The sequence below is a fragment of the Balaenoptera physalus genome (assembly GCF_965194825.1).
Source record: "Balaenoptera physalus genome assembly, chromosome: 10".
NCBI classification, from domain to species: Eukaryota; Metazoa; Chordata; class Mammalia; order Artiodactyla; family Balaenopteridae; genus Balaenoptera; species Balaenoptera physalus.
The window spans coordinates 34,637,609-34,652,848 of record NC_138889.1 but is presented as its reverse complement, the minus strand read 5'-3'; the positions used below and the strand labels follow the sequence as shown (position 1 = coordinate 34,652,848).

Below are 15,240 nucleotides of genomic sequence, written 5' to 3'. Positions count from 1 at the left end.
CTAAACTCACCAATCACTAAAAGTGAAATTGAATCTGTAATGAGGAAACTCCTTGCAAACAAAAGTCCAGGACCACATTGCTTCAGAGGGGAATCCTACCAAACATAAAGAATTATACCTATGCTTCTCAAACTATTCCAAAAAAACTGAGAAGGAAGGAAAACTCTCAAATTCATTCTGCAAAGCCACCATTACCCTGATACCAAAGCTAGACAAAGACACTACAAAAAAAGAAATTACAGGCTAATAACTTCAATTAATATGGATGAAAAAATCCTTAAAAATTATTAGCAAACTGAATCCAACAATATGTAAAAGGATCATACACCATGATCAATTTGGATTTATACCAGGGTCACAAGAATAGTTCAACACATGCAAATCAATCAATGTGATATATCACATTAATTAAAGGAAAGACAAAAATCACATTGTCATCTCAATAGATGCAGAAAAAGCATTTGAAAATTTTAACATTCATTCATGATAAAAACTGTCATCAAAGTGGGTATAAAGGGAACATATCTCAGCATAATGAAGGCCATTTATGACAAACCTACAGCCAACATAAAACTCAATGGTGAAAAGCTGAAAGCCTTCCCACTAAATTCAGGAACAAGACAAGAATGCCTACTCTCACTGATTCTATTTAACACAGTATTGGAAGTACTAACCACAGCAATCAGACAAGAAAAAGAAAGAAAATGTATCCAAATTGGAAGGGAAAAAGTAAAACTGTCACTTTTTGCCGATAACATGATACTCTATACAGAGAGCCTTAAACTCTCCACCAAAAAACTGTTAGAACTAATAAATGAATTCAAGGTTGCAGGATACAAGATTAATATACAGAAATCTGCTGCATTTCTAAACGCTAATAATGGAATATCAGAAAGAGAAAGTAAAAAAAAAAAATCTATTTAAAATTGCATCAAAAATACCTAGAAATAAACATAACCAAGGAGGTGGAAGAACTATACTCTGAAAATTATAAAACATTGATGAAGGAAATTGAAGATGATTCAAAGAAATGGAAAGATATCCCATCCTCCTGGATTGGAAGATTCAATATTATTAAAATGGTCATACTACTCGAATCAATCTACAGATTTAATGCAATCCTTATCAAAATACCCATGACATTTTTTCACAGAAATGGAACAAATAATCCTAATATTTATAAGGAAACACAAAAGACCCTGAATAGCCAAAGCAATCCTGGAAAAAAAGAACAAAGGTGGAGGAATAATCCTCCCAGACTTCAGACTATACTACAAAGCTACAATAATTAAAACAGTGTGGTACTGGCATAAAAGCAGACACATAGATCAATGAAACAGAATAGAAAGCCCAGAAACAAACCCACACACCTACAGTCAATTAATCTACAACAAAGGAGGCAAGAATAGACAATGGAAAAAAGACAATCTCTTCAAAAAGTGATACTAGGAAAAATGGTCAGCCACATATAAAAACAATGAGATTAGAACATTCCCTCACACCATATAAAAATATAAACTCAAAATGGTTTAAGACGTAAATGTAAGACCTGAAACCCTAAAACAACTAGACGAGAACCGAGGTGGAACACTCTTTGACATAAATTGTAGCTATATATTCTTGGATCTGTCTCCTAAGGAAAAAGAAATAAAAGCAAAAATTAAAAAAAATAGTACCTAATTAAGCTTAAAAACTTTTGCACGGGAAAGTGAATCATCAACAAAACAAAAAGACAACCTACAAAATGGGAGAAAATATTTGCAAATGATGTGACCAACAAGGGGTTAGTATCTAAAATATACAAACAGCTCATACAATTCAATAACAAAAACAACAACAACAAAAACAGCCCAATGGAAAAGCGGGCAGAAAACCTAAATAGACATTTCTCCAAAGAAGACATACAGATGGATAACAGGCACATGAAAAGATGTTTAATGTTATTAATTATTAGAGAAATGCAAATCAAAGCCACAATGAGGTATTACCTCACCCTTTCAGAATGGCTCTCATCAAAAAGTCTACAAGTAACAAATACTGGGGAGTATGTAGAGAAAAGGGCACTGTTGTACACTGTTGTTGGAAATGTAAACTGATGAAGCCTGTATGGAAAAGAGTATTGAAGTTCCTTAAAAAAGGAAAAAAAGAACTACCGTGTGATCCATCAATTACACTTTTCTGTATATATGTGGAAAAAATGAAAAGACTAATTCAGGAAGATATGTGAACCCCAATGTTCATAGCAACACTATTTACAATATTCAAGACATGTAAGCAACCCAAGGGCCCATCAACAGATGATTGGCTTAAGAAGATGTGGTATGTAATATTACTCAACCATAAATAAAAAGAAATTCTGCTATTTACAGCAACATGGATGGACCTAGAGAATATTATGTTTCATTAAATGAGTCAGGCAGAGAGAGGCAAATACTGTATGATATCACTTATATGTAGAATCTAAAAAAGAATACAAATGAATGCATATGCAAAACAAAAACAGACTCACAGATACAGAAAACAAACTTGTGGTTACCAAAGGGGAGAAGGAAGAGAAGGGAGGGACAGATTAGGGGTATAGGATTAACAGATACAAGCTCATATTTATAAAATAAATAAAGAAAAAGGATATACTGTAAAGCACAGGGAATTATAGACATTTTCTTGTAATAACCTATAATGAAGTATAATCTGAGAAAATACTGAATTGCTATGCTGTACACCTAAAACTTATATAATGCTGTAAATCAACTATACTTCAATAAAAAATTAATAAGGGGAAAATAAAATAAAAAGAGAATATCAATCTGTACATAATCATGCTTACATATTTTAGACAATTTTCCCTTCAAAGAAAGCTAATTGAGGCTGTCCATTTTTCTCAGCACCACTTATTGAAGAGACTTTCATTTCTCCATTGTATATTCTTACCTCATTTGTCATAAATTAATTGCTCATATAAGTGTGGGTTTATTTCTGGGCTCTCTCTTCTGTTCCATTGATTCATGTGTCTCTTTTTGAGCTTGTACCACACTGTTTTGTTACTGTAGCTTTGTAGTATAGTTTAAAAGTGGGGCGTTTTGTACCTTTGTTCTTCTTTTTCAAGATTGCTTTGGATACTCAAACTCTTCTATTTCCACAAATTATTGTATTATTTGTTCTAGTTCTGTGAAAAATGCTCTTGGTGTTTTGATAGAGATTGCATTGAATCTGTAGATTGCCCTGAGAAGTACAGCCATTTTAAGAATATTAATTTTTCCAATTCATGAGCATGGTATATCTTTCCATTTGTTTATGTTATCTTCAATATCTTTCATCAGTGTCTTATAGTTTTCAGAGTAAAAGTCTTTCATCTCCTGGTTAGATTTATTCCTAGGTATTTTATTCTTTCTGATGCAATTGTAAATGGGATTGTTTTCTTAATTTCTTTTTCTAGTACATTTTTATTAGTGTATAGAAACGTAACAGATTTCTGCATATTAATTTTGTGTCCTGAAACTTTACTGAATTCATTATTTCTATTAGTTTTTTGATGTAATCTATAGGGTTTTCTATATATAGTATTGGGCTGGCCAGAAAGTTCACTCAGGTTTTTCTTGTAACAGCTTACGCACAAACCCGAACAAACTTTTTGGCCAATCTAATATCATGCCATATGAAACAGTGACAGTTTTATTTCTTCCTTACTATTTGGATTCAGTTGATTTTGTTGTTGTTGTTGTTGTTGTTGTATGATTTCTATGGCAAGGATTTCCAACACTATCTCTTTTTTTTTTTTCAAAAAAATATTTATTTATAAAAAATACAATGGGATAAGTTTATGCTGAGAAATGCAGCAATAAATACAGTGGAAGAAAACAGAGCAACTCTACATCAATACATTGGCACAAACAGGAAGAGCAAACACACCCCCCAGACATCAATGTCTACAGGCCAGCTTTGTACACACTCCTTTCAAAACACCACTCGGAAAAGATCTTGTCGTCTTAGGTAAGAATGAGTACACATATAATCACAAATGCACACTGATCAGGACTTTATTTAAAAATTAGCAAACAATACTGTAGAAACATTGATATATAAATTTCTAAAATGCTGCATCTTAAATTTAGTTGGCAAAGAGCACACAGCTATAAGCATGAGTTTAGTCTTCCATGTAGAAACCAGATACTAAACTGTAACAAAAGAAAAAAAAAAAGCTTCCTATTGTTTGAAAATACCAATTTAAGTAGAGGATTGTAAAAATGCATAGATCTTTAATAAAAGAATTGACTGTACAAGAGTACTCCCCTTTCACCGTACTCCTTTTTACTTCATATGCGAGTTATTGGTTATGCTGTAGGATTTAACTGTTACAGCACTAAAAGGCAACTATTTAGGGAAGAGGCAGAAAAAGGAAAAAGGAATGTATGTAAGGCAGTATTTCCTTTAGGTACAATAAGCATAATAGTGTTTTAGGAAGACAAGGTAAAAATTACTCAAGGCTAGCTTGGTTCTCACTGAATAAAAACAATGGGCTAAATACTGAGCTCCTCTGTGAATCTAATAATCGATGCCTTGGTCTCTATATTGGTAATCTCTGGGGTACTTGGTCATCTTGGTACTTGCCATGATATTCATCTGGGTATTCTGCCTGATAATCACTATCACTGATTTCCGACCCATTTGTTCCGGTTCCTTGGCTCCCATTGTAAATGACAGGTTCTGTGGGAGCAGCACAGTATTTGGGTTCATATACTTGCCACCCAAGCCCATATACACTCATTCCTTTCTGGGAAGCGACTTTCTTAGTACCCATCTGTAGAGAAATTGTCGAGTTGTCCACGGGTTGTAATGTTAGCTTCTGATCGTAGATGTCTCTTCAGGTACCCCGGGGCTAACATCCCCGCCTGGCTGGCTCCTTTGTTGGTGCCCATCTGCAGACTAACCGTGGTCTGATCAGAAGGTTTGTCAGTTTGCATTTTGGGATCATAAAGATGCCTCCTAGTCCCATAGGCTGTCATACCTGCTTGGCTGGCGCATTTGTTGGTTCCCATCTGTAAACCAATTACACTTTATCCAGCTTTTAATTTTCCTTCATCAAAACGTCTTGTTTGTTTTTCTGCATACTTAACTCCAGTGTCAATGGTTGTATGGAATCCTTTTGTTTTAGCCAGACCTGCTAGGGCCACCAGCATAGTCTGAACCTGGGTCATGTTTCCATTCTCAAAAAGATCATTTGCTTCAAATATGTCATGTGGCTTCATACCATAAGCCTGAATAGCTTTGATAAAGTTGCCAATATTCTCCAACTGAGGCCAGTTTAATGAGGACTCATTGACCTTCTTCACTGAGCCCGGCTGTTAGCTTGTTTATGAGTTCACAGAGGATTATGCCATCTTTTAAGCCCAGCTGAAAGTTGGTGCCAATGCTCATGCCGGTCACCTCTTCTATCCAATTGCGAAGATCTTCTTCTGCTTGATGATCATACTTGGAAGCAATCTTGTTCTTGACTTCGGCCGAGAGTCCACAGGAAGGGCCCTTGTTGAAGTGGGTCATGATGATTCGGTCGGTGGGAAGAGGCTGAGCTCTGGTCCGGGGGTTTCTCGCGCTCGGCTTCCCCGCTCCTGGCCCCGAGGAGTGGCTGCACCACAAGATGCTCGGAGCTCGCTCCCCTGGGCAGCGCATGAACCGCCAGGAGGCGGCGGCGGGGCGCGGGCGGTGCCTCGGCTACTCACTCGGACGAGGTCCCGCAGAGCCTCCCGGTCGGCTCGGGAGTCCCGCATGAACTCTCCAATACCATCTTGAATAAACATGGCAAGAGTGGGTGTTCTTGTCTTGTTCTTGAACTTAGAGAAAATGGTTTCAGCTTTTCACCATTGAGTATAATGTTGGCAATGGGTTTTCATATATGGCCTTTTTAATAGTATGTTCCCTCTATACCCACATTGTTGAGAATTTTTATCATAAATGGATGTTAAATATTGCCAAAAGCTTTTTCTGCATTTTTTGGGATGATCATGATCACTTGATTTTTTTTCCAATGCGTTAATGTGATGTATCATTGGTTGATTTGTAGATACTGAACCATTCTTGCATCCCTATGATAAATCCACTTCATCAAAGTGTATGATTTTTTAATGTATTGTTCAATTTGGCTAGCTTTCTTTTCTGTTAAGCTTGTGTGATTTCCACTACTCTGCTTCCAGTTCACTCATCCATCCCTCTTTCTTATCTAATCTACTCTTGATTCCTTCTAATGTATTTTTAATTTCAGTTACTGTATTGTTCAGTGCTGTTTGGTTCATCTTTATAGTTTCTAACTCTTTGTTAAACTTCCCACAGTGTTCAGCCATTCTTCTCCCCAGTTCTTTGAGCATCTTTGTAATCTTATCTTGAACTCTTTATCGGGTAGATTGCTTATCTCCACTTCACTTAGTTCTTCTTCTGGGGTCTTATCTTATTCCTTCATCTGGATCACATTCCTTTGTTTTATTTTGCCTAATTCAGTGGTTTTATTTCTATGAAATTAGTAGATTGGTTACATTGCCTGATCTTGCAAAAGTGGTCTTATGTAGGAGATGTCCTATGGAGCCCAGCAGCACACTCTCCTCTGCTAAGCAGAGCTATATGCTCTAGGAGTATCCTCTATGTGGGCTGCATGGGCCCTTCTCTTATGGGAGAGCTGACTGCTGTGGGCATGCTAATAGGCATGGCTGACTCCTGGCCTGGTTGGTTGCCAGGCTCTGCCTAGCGTGGAGGCTCCAACCAATGGTGGGTGGGGCTGAGTCCTGTTGTCTGGCTGCATGACCCAGGGAGTCCCAGTCCTGGTGCCAGCCCACTGGTGTACAAGACTGGGTTACAGGATAGCTGGCTGCAGGACCAGGGGTCCCAGAGCTGGTGTTGCCTATTGGTGGGTAGGCCAGTGCCTGGGCTTGTGCTGGCCCACTGGTGGTTGGAACTGGTGCCTGACATGGCTGGCTGAAGGCCCCAGGGTGTGCTGTAGCTAGGGTCTCCTGCTGGTGGGTAGGGAACGTACCAGGGGGTACCAGGGCTAGAGCCCACCCACTGTTGGATGAGACCAGATCCTAGGGCTATTGCCTGCTCACTGGTGGGTGGAGCCGGGTCCTGGGTTCTTTTACTCTGGGGCCCAAATTGTGAGCCAGCTGGTGTGTGAGGTTGGATCCTGGGCTAGTCTTGGCCCACTGGTGGGTGGGGTCAAATCCCAGGGTGGCTGGCTCTGGGGCTATGGTGGTCCCAGGACTGGTGTCCACATGTTGGTGGGCAGATCTATGGCCCAGGGTTTCTGGCTTTGGGGCTCTGGAGCTCCTGGAGCTGGTATTGGCCTGCTGGTTGGTGGGGCCAGGTCCAGGGCCCTCTGTTGTATGGTGTTGTGTCTCAGGAGACTGGGGTGCTCAGTGGAGGTCTATGGAAGCCTGTCTTCTGGTTGGGAGAGCTGTGTATCCATGTAGTTAGCTGCTTGGCTTCGGGGTTCCAAGGACTGTTCCTTACTGGCTGGTGCCTACTGACTGGCAGGGCTGGACTGCAGCACTAATAAGCTAGAGGGAGGACTCCAAAACTGTGTTTACCAGCATGGTAGAATGAGTTTCCTAAAATTGCTGCTGCCTGCATCTATGTTCTGAGCATGAGTCCTAGTTGCCTTGTGCATCTCCAGAATACTCTCCAAGATCAGCAAGTGAGTCTGACCCAGGCACTTTTCAAATTATTTCTTCTGCCCTCGGTCTTGGAGCATGTGAGATTTTGTGTGTGACTTTTAAGAGCAGAGTCCTGGTTTTCTACAGTGCTGGGGCTCTCCTGAAAGTAAGTCCCACTGGCCTTCAAAACCAAATGTTCTGGGTGCTCTTCTTCTTGGTACAGGACCCCTAGGCTGGGTAGTCCAAAGTGATATTTGGACTCCTCACTACTTGGGGAGATCTTCTGCAATTGTGATTATTCACCCATTTGTAAGTTGCTACCCAGGGGTATGGGTCTTGACTATACCAAGTCTCTACCCATCCTACCTGACTCATTGTGGTTCCTTCTTTATATCTTTGGTTGTAGATGTTTTCTGCTAGTCTTCAGGTCATTCTCATCAATAGTCACTCTATAAATATTTGTAATTTGGTTGTCCCCATGGGAGGAGGTGAGCTCAGGGTCTTCCTACTTCTGTCATCTTGGCCAACCGATTTCAACTAAAAAAAAAAAGAATGTGTCTCAGCCTCTCCTACCACTTCAGTGTGGGTTATTTTCTTGTTTACTGATGTGTAGGAGTTGATCAGCTAGTTTTAGTATTTTTTCAGAGGTAATTGTTCCATATGTAGCTATAGATTCTGTATGTCCCTGGGATGAGTTGAGTTCAGGATCCTCCTTCATCACCATCTTGAACTAGAACTAGCTTTGTTTTTAATCCCTGAATATTTGAGAGTTGAGTGTAAAAAGTGGAATTTCTATGTCTTTAGCATTACCTTCTATATCCTGAAAAATTATCTTATTTTTCTATAAATGATTTTTTAAAAATTATCTTTCTCCTGAACTCTTTTGCATATTCAGTTTTACTCTAATAATTTTTTAGTTTCACAAGGAAGAAGTATCCATGTGTGGTTACATATTCTTTAGGATTCATTGAGCAGTTTTGCTGTCAGAAATTAACATGGCAGAATAATGCATTTCTATTTGTTTCTTCATTGTGTATGATTAGACAGGTATGAAAGGTTTCATGAAAAAAAACAGTATTTATGTAAAATTATTATTTATTGGAAATTCCCTTGAACAATTACTGTTTCCATCCTCTGATAAGGTTTCTCTTTCAAGATTATTTTGTTAAAAGGTAGAGACTGCTCTCTGTTGAGCCTTGTGTTACCCCAGGTAAAGCAATCTAATCTATATGTTGGAAGACTGCTAACTTTTCTTTTTTTTTTTTTGAGAGGACTTTTAAGGACACTGGATTTTGATTTGATTCATTCATTTTAGCTCCTTAAAGTTGTAATAAATTCTACAAGTTATTCATAAATCAACAAACAGAGCACATTGAAACCAGAGTTTATACGTTGTAAAGTATTGCATTTCATAAATCCCTGCTTTTTACATGCATTAAAGTAATTGTTGAGAAAGGAAACACACCTATATCATCATGAAAAATAAAGTGAATTATGAGAAAAAAATCACAGATGCAACTCAGTAACATGCTGATGAAGTTGCTCATTTGAAATATATCTTCATCCTATATTTGACTATTTTTTGGAATAGTCAGATCATATGCACTTGCCGAGATGTCTTAGGTGTTTTTATGACAACTCAAATTAACATGTTTGAAATGGAATCTAGAAAAAATGTGGACTCTTAAATGCAAGACCCAATTGAAATCTCAGTTATATATATATATATGTATATATTTTTAAATATATATATGTACATAAATATGTGTGTGTGTGTATATATATATATATATATATATATATATACACACACATATGCTAGCTTTGAGTTGGTTAATAGATTTGAAGCCTCAGCTTAACTGAAAATATTAACAGGTGCAGTTCAAAGGGCGGTCATGAGAATTAATAAGACCCAATATGTAGAATGGCACAGTACTGGTAATGTTTGCATTCAACATGTATTTCCTATATTTGGTCAAGTTGTTCATCAATTCCCAGTGGAAAAGAATTTGAATTAATCCCAGAATTGGGGAATACACCTTAAAATCTCCCTTCTCTTCACTCTTCTATATCACTTGATTCGCAGAGATTTTTTTCCTGCCTCATACTATTTCTTTTTTTTTTTAATTAGAGTATTGTTGCTTTACAATGTTGTGTTAGTTTCTACTGTACAGCAAAGTGAATCAGTTATACATATACATATATCCATTCTTTTTCAGATTTCCTTCCATTTAGATCACCACAGAGCATTGAGCAGAGTTCCCTGTGCTATATAGAAGGTTCTCATTAGTTATCCATTTTATATATAGTAGTGTATATCTGTCAATCTCAATCTCCCAGTTCATGCCATCCCCTCTTCCTGCCTCATATTATTTCTCGATTTAGTCTTCTTTTCTCCATCTCCAATGTCACTAAAGAGATTACTTCCAATTGAACATTTCATTAATCTTTAACTGGTTTCCCACATCTACTTTTATTACTTCCTTCTACCTATCCGTTTTGGGGGGTTTATTTTGCTCTTATTTTTCTAATTTCCAAAGATGAATGCTTAACTCAATAAATATTAGCCATTTTTCTTTCCTAATATAAGGTTTAAGTCTGTAAAAATTATCTCTATTTCTTTAATCATATGACACATGTTTTAATATAGTATCTATTGAGTTCTAAATACTTTCTAATTTTCATTGTGATTTCCTCTAGACGTATGAATTATTTGGATGTATATTTCTTAATTTCCAAACATACAGAGTTTATTTAGCCACCTTTTTATCAATATTTCCAGCTTAATGTTATTGATATCAGAGAAAAATCTCTATTGTCCCTTTTAGAAATATGCCTTGTTGTATTGTCCAGTCTGCAGTCTGTTTTTGTAAATGTTCTATGTAGGCTAGACAAAACAAATGTATATCCTGCTGTTTTGTGGTTTAGTGTTTTATGTTGTATTTATGTTGTGTTCATTAAATTATCTCATTATTTTATTCAAATATTTTATACCTTACTGATTATCTGCTTAATCTACAAATTTTTAGGCACATATAAATTACATCCTCAACACATATAGAACAAAAACTCACAGAACAAGGGAAATAAATATGTGTGTAAAAATCTTCCACTGTTCTAAGTGACCAAATTTTTTAAAGAGTTAATTCTTGGTGAATTGAACTTATAATTTTTATCAAGTTCTCATCTACATTTCTATGAATACCTTGCCTCAAAGTCCATTTAGCCTGATATTTACATAGTTTTTGAACAGTTTTCTTTTGGTTATTATTTGACTAAAATATAATTTTTATTCTTTTACTTGTAACCTTTCTGTATCCTTATCTTTTTTTCTTATCTTTTAAATAGTTTTTTCATAGAGTTTATACCTAGGATTGATTTTTATATTATTTAATCTGTATTTTTGTTTTGTTTTTAAACTGGGGAATTTAAGTTATTTATATTTGCTGTGATAATGATTATTTTGGTTTGTAGGAACCAAATCATTTTATGCTTTCTAGTTGTTCTGTCCTTTCTATATTTTATTTCCTTTCCTCACTAGTTTTCCTTTGGACTGATTCTTTTATCCTATTTTCCTCTACTAGTTTGGAAGTGTTACACCATTTTTATTCTGTAAGAGGCTAGGCTAGAAATTATTACATGAATCTTAACTTTTCAAAAACTAAAATTAATGTCCTACTTGCTTTTCAAACAGTATAAGAATTCAGAAAACTTCAATTCCATTTAAACCTACTTCCAAATTATATACTATTGTTTAATGTTTTATTTTCATCTTTTTAAAAACCAAATAAGATATTATTATTGACTCGATAAACATTGATTTACCTTTATCTGTGCAATTAATAATTTATTTGTTCACTATTCCTTCTTGTATCACAGACATTCTATTTGATATCAGTTTTTGCATAAATTACATGATTTAGAACTTACTTTAATGAGTCTGCTTTAACAAGCTCTATGCTGTTATATTTGTCTGAAAATGTCTTTATTTTGCCCTTATTTTTGAAAGATAGTTTCACTGTGTATAACCTTTTAAAATAATTTTTATTAAAATATGATATACATGCAGATGATCAATAATTCATGAGTATTCAGTTTGGTGAATTACCACAAACTGAGCACTCCAGGGTAACCACTACTCAGATTAAGACAGAGAACATTTGGAGCTCCCTAATGACCTTCCTCTCCCCCTCCTTCCCAGAGGTAACTTCTATCTCGATATGTAACACCATGCATTAGTGTCACCTGCTTGCAAACTTTATATAAATAATTTTACATACTATGTATTCTTTGGTTTCTACCTTATTTTGTGTAATATTATGTTGGTGAGATTCATCCATGTATGTAGCAATAGTTTGGTCATTTTCATTGTTTACAGTGTTCCACTGTATGGATATTAGAAATTACTTATCCTTTCTATGGTTGATGGATATTTGGATTGTTCTAGCTTGAGGCTATTCCAAATAATACTAAGTGGTATGCCTACATATATCCTTCTATGTACATATACTGATCTGTTAGCTATATACCTAGGAGTGGAATTGTTTGGGAATAAAGTATGTGCATGTTCTGAAATTTAATAGATTCTGCAGAACAGTTTTCCAAAGTGTTTGCACCAGTCTGTACTCCTACCAATAACACATGACAGTTTCACATCCTTGCCAACATTTGGAATTGTCAGTCTCTTTAATTTTTGGTATTCTGATGGGTATGTAGTAGTATCAAATTGTGGTTTTAATTTGCATTTCTCTGATGGCTAATCTGTTTTTGTTTTTTTTTTTGAAGAAAAATCATTTACTTTGCTTCTGTCAACCAGTTAAGGTTGGAACAGATTGTTTCAGTTTAATTAAAAATTAAAACTGTTTCCAAGCTGGGCTTCAGGGTTTGTATTTATTTCTAATTTTCCTCTATTCTTATAGTGTAGACCTTTGGGAGTTCAAACGGACAGTTTGAGGTGTTTATCAGTCCCCCCCATCCCTTCTGGCCCTGAGCTCTATTTTCCCCCAGCCCTATAAGACCACTCAAAGCTCTGCTCAGTTTCTCAGTCTTTAATCATCTAAAGTCAGCAAATGCCTCGGAGAGAAAAGTGACAGTGGATGTCAAGATCACTTCCCTGTGCTTGGTCCCTCAATCCCTTGGTGCCTGGATAGGTCTTTGATACCTTCAAACAGATTTTTGTTTTATTTATATTTGTTTAGTCTTTCTGGTTGTTTCTGGAGGAAGTATTGACTTACAACAAGCTGATTTGCAGTTACCAGAAGCATCTAGTTAAATATTTTAATTGTTATTTTTTTCAACATGTTGAAGATTTTATTTCACTATAATTTCCCTTCCATTGTGTTGCTATTGACAAGTCAATTCTCAGTCTATTATCCTTTTTAAAAGTGTATTTTTGTATGATTTTAATATATATCTTTATGTTTGGTGTTCAGATGAGTGCCTAAATATAGACTTGTTTTTATCCTACTAGAAAATTATTAAACTTCTAGTATTTGTGAATTGGTGTCTTCTATTAGAGTTGGAAAATTCTCAGCAATTATTGCTTCAAATATAGCCTCTGTCCTATTATTTTTCTGGGAGTCTGGATTGATATATATTAGGTTTTCTTATTCTATCCCTTATGTATGTTATCTCTCTTGGTTTCCATATATTTGCCTCTTTTGTTACAATGAAGATTTCTTTTTCTGATATATTTTCCAGTTCACAAATTCTTTACTTTTGTCTAAGCTGTTGTAACAACCATCCATTGATTATTTTAAATATTAGTTATTTATTTCTTTATTGAATTGCTACTTGATATTTTTTTCCTAAGTCATTTTAGTTTCCTGTTCCCTGCATTGATATTTAAGGGTTTTTACCTTAAATATAGTAAACAACTATTCCATATTATCTGCCAGTCTGTTACAACTCTTTGTTATTTTGTCTGGTCTTCACGCATGATGGCTTGTTTTATTTAGTGTCTAGTAATTTATTTTTAGCATACTTTTACTGTGAGCTGCACATTTTCATCATATGTTTTTTTGTGGGAATTCTTTGATGTGTAGGATAAAGGGAATTTACTTCAATGCAGATTTGCTTTACTTCTCTAGCAGCTAGAGGCACTACCTGTGTGGGATCATTTTAACTAAAATCACAACTTAAGGTATTTTGCTTTACCCAGGCATGGGAATTTGACGTGCAAATCCATGAGAAAGTCAGCTTATGTTACATTTCACAGGGGTGTTTTCCCCCTTCACTCAGTGCCATGGTTGAAAGAGGCAGTTTTCCTTAACAAGAGAGGGATTAGGAGGAGATGAGTTTAGGTACCAGCTTCATGAGGGCAGAGTCTCCTGTTATCTTCTTTACTTTGGTTGGTTTTGCCCTGTCTTATTTTGCCTGTACCCAAAAAGAATGAAGAACGAAGCTCAAGTTCTGCAGGTTTAGCTGAACCCAGGCCAAAAGCTTGTTTCTATGTCCCTTTATCTATCTGGGTTCTTGACTTCATGTGGATTTGACTTCAATGTTGCATATATTCTTTCTAGTTCATTTGATTACTTTATATTTTATCTAGAACTTTTTAAAAATTGAAGTGTAGTTGCTGTACAATTTTACATGTTACAGGTATATAATATAGTGATTCACAATATTTAAAGGTTATACTCCATTTATAGTTATTATAAAATGTTGGCTATATTCCCTGTGCTGTACAATAAATCACTGTAGCTTATTTTGTGCCTAATAGTTTTTACCTCTTAATCCCCTATCCTTATATTTCCCCTCTCCCTTTCCCTCTCCCCACTGGTAACCACTGGAAAGTTTTTTTTGTTACCTACTCTATCATAACTGGAAATGGAAAGTCCCTCCAAACTAGTTTCCACTGGCAGCCATATGATCTGTTTTGTTTTGTTTTCTAATTTGTCATGCTACATCAAAGATGAAAACCCTTTAACAGATTTCTGTTTCCCTTAGGATGAAGTTAAAATGTTTTCTTGGCTTACAAAGGCCTGCATGATCTACTTTCCTAATGCTCCAGTATCATCTCATGCCATGTTATTCCTTGACATTCTGTTATTTAGTCAAACTGTTCTTTTTACAGTTCCTTGCATATTTTGTTCAGATGGCTGGTGATTTTGATTGTGATTTTTATCTCTGAATTTAAGAATTTCTGTTTTCCATTTGCTAGGTGCTGGTTATGTGATCATGGTAAAGTAAGAGATGGGCCAGTAAGTGTGGTGTCCCTCAGCTTGACTCCTAGGAGTGTGTGATTCCTTCTCCTCCAAGAGCTCTGTGCTGCCCTTCCCACCCCTGTGTCCCTGCAGAGCTGTAACCTGTGAGCTAATGTTGCTGCTGCCCATTGCTCAGCTCAAGTCAGGAAGGGCAAGGAACCAACTGGTCTACCAGTTTTGAACATAGTGACCAAGGTAATAATCCTGTTTTCCTAGGGCTCCCTTCTGCTCACTGTGTCTCTTGGTGCTAATGTGAAGAAGAAAGTGGATCCTGGCACAACCTCAATCTCACTCATTTCCCCCTTATAGTTTAGACTATAATTGCCTATTTTCTGAGTGAATAAGATTGCTTTTATTTATTTATTTATTTAGAAATTTCTCAAATATCATCTGTGATGATT

General features: G+C 36.1%; 1 pseudogene across 1 annotated transcript; it reads right to left on the bottom strand.

The window, feature by feature from the left end:
* Window positions 1–4,021: 4,021 nt before the first annotated feature.
* On the bottom strand, window positions 4,022–6,886 carry LOC309636647 (calponin-3 pseudogene; annotated as a pseudogene). The gene has a single exon. The product of its transcript is annotated as a calponin-3 pseudogene (transcript).
* Window positions 6,887–15,240: the final 8,354 nt, after the last annotated feature.